Source organism: Octopus bimaculoides, chromosome 20 (genome assembly GCF_001194135.2).
Source record: "Octopus bimaculoides isolate UCB-OBI-ISO-001 chromosome 20, ASM119413v2, whole genome shotgun sequence".
In the NCBI taxonomy this organism is placed as follows: domain Eukaryota; kingdom Metazoa; phylum Mollusca; class Cephalopoda; order Octopoda; family Octopodidae; genus Octopus; species Octopus bimaculoides.
In genome coordinates this window covers 44,054,170-44,059,614 of record NC_069000.1, presented here as the reverse complement: position 1 = coordinate 44,059,614, position 5,445 = coordinate 44,054,170, and the positions used below count along the sequence as shown (strand labels likewise).

General features: G+C 37.4%; 2 protein-coding genes across 2 annotated transcripts in view; one reads left to right on the top strand and one right to left on the bottom strand.

Moving 5' to 3' along the window:
• LOC106870057 (zinc finger protein 271) overlaps positions 1–2,463 on the bottom strand; it is a gene marked incomplete at its 3' end in the record, with an annotated part of 7,271 nt that extends 4,808 nt beyond the window's left edge. Inside the window, exon 1 of the mRNA XM_014916029.2 lies at positions 2,242–2,463. The remainder of the gene's footprint in view (positions 1–2,241) is intronic.
• A 360-nt stretch (positions 2,464–2,823) lies between these two features.
• The window catches only part of LOC106870314 (HAUS augmin-like complex subunit 5), a 15,450-nt gene continuing 12,828 nt past the window's right edge, over positions 2,824–5,445 (top strand). Inside the window, exon 1 of the mRNA XM_014916339.2 lies at positions 2,824–3,551. The gene's annotated coding sequence lies outside the window, so the exon portion shown is untranslated. The remainder of the gene's footprint in view (positions 3,552–5,445) is intronic.

The following is a 5,445-nucleotide window of genomic DNA, read 5'->3' as shown; positions in this document are numbered from 1 at the left end:
TTTATATATTCTGTATGTATAAATATGTGTGTGTGTGTGCGTGTGTGTGAGTGAGTGAGTGTATATATATATATATATATATATATATATATATATATATGTATGTATATATATATATAGTAATCCCTTGACTATTGCGGGTGTTACGTTCCAAAAGTCCCTGTGATCGGTGAACATCCATAAAGTAGAAACAGTACTGTACAGTATATATTTTTATTATTATTATTATTTATTATCATTTGTATGTATTTATTTTATTAGAAATGCAAAACAACAACACGGGGGAATTGATGTAAGCTTAAATAATAAACCACAATATGACAAGGGATTACTGTGTATCATCATCATCATCATCATCATCGTCGTTTATTGTCCACTTTCCATGCTGGCATGGGTTGGATGGTTTGACTGAGGACTGGCAAGCCAGAAGGCTGCACCAGGCTCCAATCTGATCTGGCAGAGTTTCTACAGCTGGATGCCCTTCCTAACACCAACCACTCCGAGAGTGTAGTGGGTGCTTTTTACGTGCCACCGGCATGAGGACCAGTCAGGCAGCACTGGCAACGACCACACTTGAATGGTGCTTTTTATGTGCCACCGGCATCGGAGCCAGTCAGGTAGCAGTGGTATTGACCACGCTCAAATGGTGCTTTATATGTGCCACCGGCGTGGGAGCCAGTCAAGTGGCACTGGCATTGACCACTCTCAAATGGTGCTTTTTACATGCCAATCAAGCAATTCATGCTTGATGCATAAATTCATACGCTTATATATATATATATATATATATATATATATATATAACGGAGATATTGGTTTGCGATTAAAAGTGTTGTCGTTTATTTTGTCCTGCATTCATTGACTGAATGTCAACTCTCGGAGGAGGAGACAACATCAGATCGTGTAGAACTTGTCTTAAACCTGTTCATCCTTTTTCTCTCTTTACTTTTTTGTGTTACAAACCACACACACACACAAAAGAAAAAAAACTTTACGACAACCATTTAACAGTTCTTGCACATAACTTCCGGAGAGCCGTAAGAAATTATGGAATTTCGTAATATACTAATAAATTATTATCATCATCATCAAATTATCGATGTTCTGAGAGCTTCTTCGTGTTCGCTAAACAAAACTGGTCGGCATCGATGATGTAAGCTCTTCACAGACAAGTCTAGAAGTAGTGTGTAACAATGGTTGTGTGGTTAAGGCGTCCGATTCGCAATCGTGCGGTTCGAAGTTCGATCCCAGTTCACGACAAAGTGCCTAACTGTCGTATTATTTTTGCCTTGTATGTGAAATACGTAGAGAGAAAGTGTGCAGAAACACGTCGTGTGCGTTATGGGCCCAGGGTTTCTATGAAAACTAAGCACACAATGTGCTGGGACTCTAGCACTGCTGCGCTCATATACAAGATTGCAAATACAAACTTACTCATAGGGATACAAATATAAACATAATACAACATTGTAACAAAGCAAAGGACCCATATAAGGAAGAAAATGAAAAAAAGGGAGGAGCTAGCAAGACTCGAACGCACATCTATTCGATAGTCACATAGAATCATATACAAACACTGGCACATCTACAAATTACACAACAGCACACACATTATATATATAGACATATAAATATACACATCCTACATAAAGACAAATTCGTAGAACAATGTATTAACACTTAAGTAAAATGTATATGGAGAGGGACATGTTGGATATTTGATACATCGCTTCATATACACACATAACTGTAATGCAGAGAGGATGTAATATATATATATATATCTATATATACATACACACGTATGTTATTTATGCAGACAGAATATATATACATATATATAGACGCGCGTGCGCATATACATACAAACATACACACCCACATCCGAAAACGGTTATCCAGACATACAAATATACGCGAACATAAACACGCACCCACCACAAATATACCCACATATACATTATGACGTATGTGTGTATGTATATATATATAGATATATATCGTATATCTATATATTTATACATACACACATATATACCTGCAACGCATATATACATCTCACAAACGCGTAATACTACAAATCTTAATCGCAGATTAGAAGTGCCTACACACACAACAGAATCTAGTGACGGTCCAAATCAAAGCAAGCCATTTAAATATATTTATATTTATAATAATAATAATAATGATAATAATAATAAAGGGACATGAAATGGACAAGGCGTAGAATACTGCACTTACCTACATATTGCGGTGAACGATCGGTTGCTGCAAGATGCAAGTCAAGCTGTAGCCAGACATAAAGAATATCCGGCACAAACGGATGCATTATTTTAATGGAAGAATGAATGTAGATTTTAATAGGAAATCATAATATTTTGAGACTTTGATGAAGAATTTATTAAAGGGGAAAAATGGCCAACGAAGGGACGTAACTCTCTCTCTCTTTCTCTGCTTGTTGCAGCCACCTGGTGGCCACTGGAGGCAAAAGTGAAAATTATTTTTTATTTAATTAATTATTTAATTATTTAAAGAATTTTTTTTATTGCGATAACCTTTTATCTTTTGTCTTTCTTGTGTCCGTTTCACTCATCAGACTGCGGCCGTCTTGGGGCACCGCCTACAAAGGCTTTTAGTTGAACGAATAAGCTCCAGTACTAATAAATTTTAAAGCCCGGCACTTATTTTATCGGCCTCTATGGTCAAACCGCTAAGTTACGACGGCGTAAACAAGTCAACACCATTGACAAGTGGTATTGGTGGATAAAGGCACACACACTCACAAACACAATACATACATAGGCGCAGGAGTGGCTGTGTGGTAAGTAGCTCGCTTACCAATCACATGGTTCCGGGTTCAGTCAGACTGCGTGACACCTTGGGCAAGTGTCTTCTACTATAGCCTCGGGCCGACCAAAACCTTGTGAGTGGATTTGTTAGACGGAAACTGAAAGAAGCCCGTCGTATATATGTATGTATATATGTGTGTGTGTGTGTGTTTGTCCCCCCACCCAGCATCGCTTGGCAACTGATGGTGGTGTGTTTACGTCCCCGTAAACTAGCGGTTCGGCAAAATGAACCGATAGAATAAGTACTAGGCTTACAAAGAATAAGTCCTGGGGGTCGATTTGCTCGACTAAAGGTGGTGCTTCAGCATGGCCGCAGTCAAATGACTGAAACAAGTAAAATAGTAAACGAGTATACATACATGTATATATATATATATCTGTAAAAATATGTGACACTTATTCAGTAGCCATGATAAAAATCCGAGTTTCGGATCCTCTATTTACATAATATCGAAGTCTCTTTCTTTCTTTCTTTTGTTGTCCTTCTTATCAATATATATAGAAAAAATAAGACGAGATGATTATGACAGGAACGCCTTTGATCATAAGACTTACTCAAACAAGGCTGACCTGGGGCTAAACATTAACAGCATTATTAGAAATCTTAGTTAATTCCCCTTTGTTGGAGAGCTCTTATGCTTTAAAGATTTGTTTACTCCATAATTGTGGGATTTTCAAATTTCTTTTCCGCCTGAAAATTTGGTAAGTTTGCCTTATTTTAATTAATTAAACCTTTATTATTATATTGGCAATGGTATAGATACCCCAAATACCTTGCATTTTGAGCAGTTTCCATCCCGTTATTTTATATCGTTGATAATTTATTTTAAACATTTGTTTACCTCGCAATTTTTAGCAAATTTGGTTCGTTTTCTGTCCCCCGCCCCTTCTCTGTTTTAACTGGCAGTCCTTTGGCATATGAATGTGGGGAAAGCTTCCAAGTAGCTGGATCTGGTTCAACGATTTAGGGGAAGAGGTTGGGAGGTCTGGGGGCTTTTTTTGCAGTTGAGGATTTCTAGCACTGTTTGCGTGGGTGTGACAGAAATGAATAGGAAGGCAGATGCTCGAAGGTTGGTGGGTAAACAGCAGAAAAAACATCTTGTTGGCTCTGTAACAAGATGGGAAGAATTGAACTGGAAACCAAGAAATGATGGGCAGTGAATGGCCATCACTGCGGACCCGTAAACTGGAAAGTATTGTGGTAGTTAAATGTCGAAACGTTTAATGAAAGTTGAACACCACTTGACGACTTCGTTTTCCAGTCTGAAAGCTAAAGTCATAAATATGTGACAGTTAAGATCACTTGTAAATATATATCTAACCATATTAAAGTTTTGACGTCCCCGTAATATTTCTGCTGGGTGTTTCATTCACTTGGGTCTCCGGGGAGTTCCAATTGCTCCTGAATGAAATTAACGGTAAATACACGATATATATAATAATCATACTTTTAAAATAAAAGAATTGCTAATTCTTGAACATCATTACATATTAAAATTTGTGATTTTTACTAAATATTGTTTCGAATCGAAGACGAAACAGTCTACAATATGGAGAAAAATAAAAACAACAGCTTTATTTTAAAAGCACGTATGTTACGAGAGAGATAGACTGTCGATATAGGTAACTTATAAATATTTAATTAGAAACAACATTTGAAAGAAAGCATTAATTTTAATATACTCTCATTTGAAAACTGTATCTTCGCCGTCTATTCCGTTAGAGCAGCGATCGGCCGACTAGCATACCTTTATTGTAAGGAGATTTTCTAGAAATACCTTTCTGTTGTAATTGATTGCCACAATACTCCTCTGGATTTCAGTGGGAAATAATTATTTTTCCTCGTTTAATTTTTTTTTTTTTCGTGTGCGATTAACTAACCTGACAATCGAACACACATCACATAATATTTAGAAAATTTGTAGTTTCCTTTTGTAGAGAATATATATATGTAATGCGTGTCAGGCTATACCGATTTACTTTTCGCATCAAATTTTTGTAGTGGCGCGTGTGGCCGCCATCTTGGGAAGTACCATTGCGCATGTGCAATGCAACAGGTGGACAGAAAGAAATAGCGTTCGATCTCTTATTCCATCCAGCAGCTGTCGTGACAGGACGTTCTTCCAAGCTGTCCCAACTCGACCCCGACAAATGATCGAAGCTTTCTTTGGTATTCTAGCGGCATGCCTGTTCACCCAGGAACGAAATGGCTCTACACCGACCTAGAATAAACTATTGATCTGTTGTTACCGTTATCCCACGTATTGTTGTATTTCTGGATTTTAATGATTAATATAAGAACTGGGGAGAGACGGCCGAGCCGTCATATCTCATCCAATTCTTATATTTTTATATATTATTGTAATCTACATCATTTGAAAGTTATGAGGACATAAAGCCGGAGTGGAGGCACACTTATGTAGGTATGATGGGTGGACACTGTGATCAGTATTGACCCCCCGCTGGCCTATGTAGCTGACTTAAAGGGTTGAGAAACACCTGAAGCGGTTTTGCGCATTAATAGAGCTTGAATTATTTGCAAATTGAATCTGGAAGAAAGCAATACCTTATGACTACGACAATAATTTCCGATGCA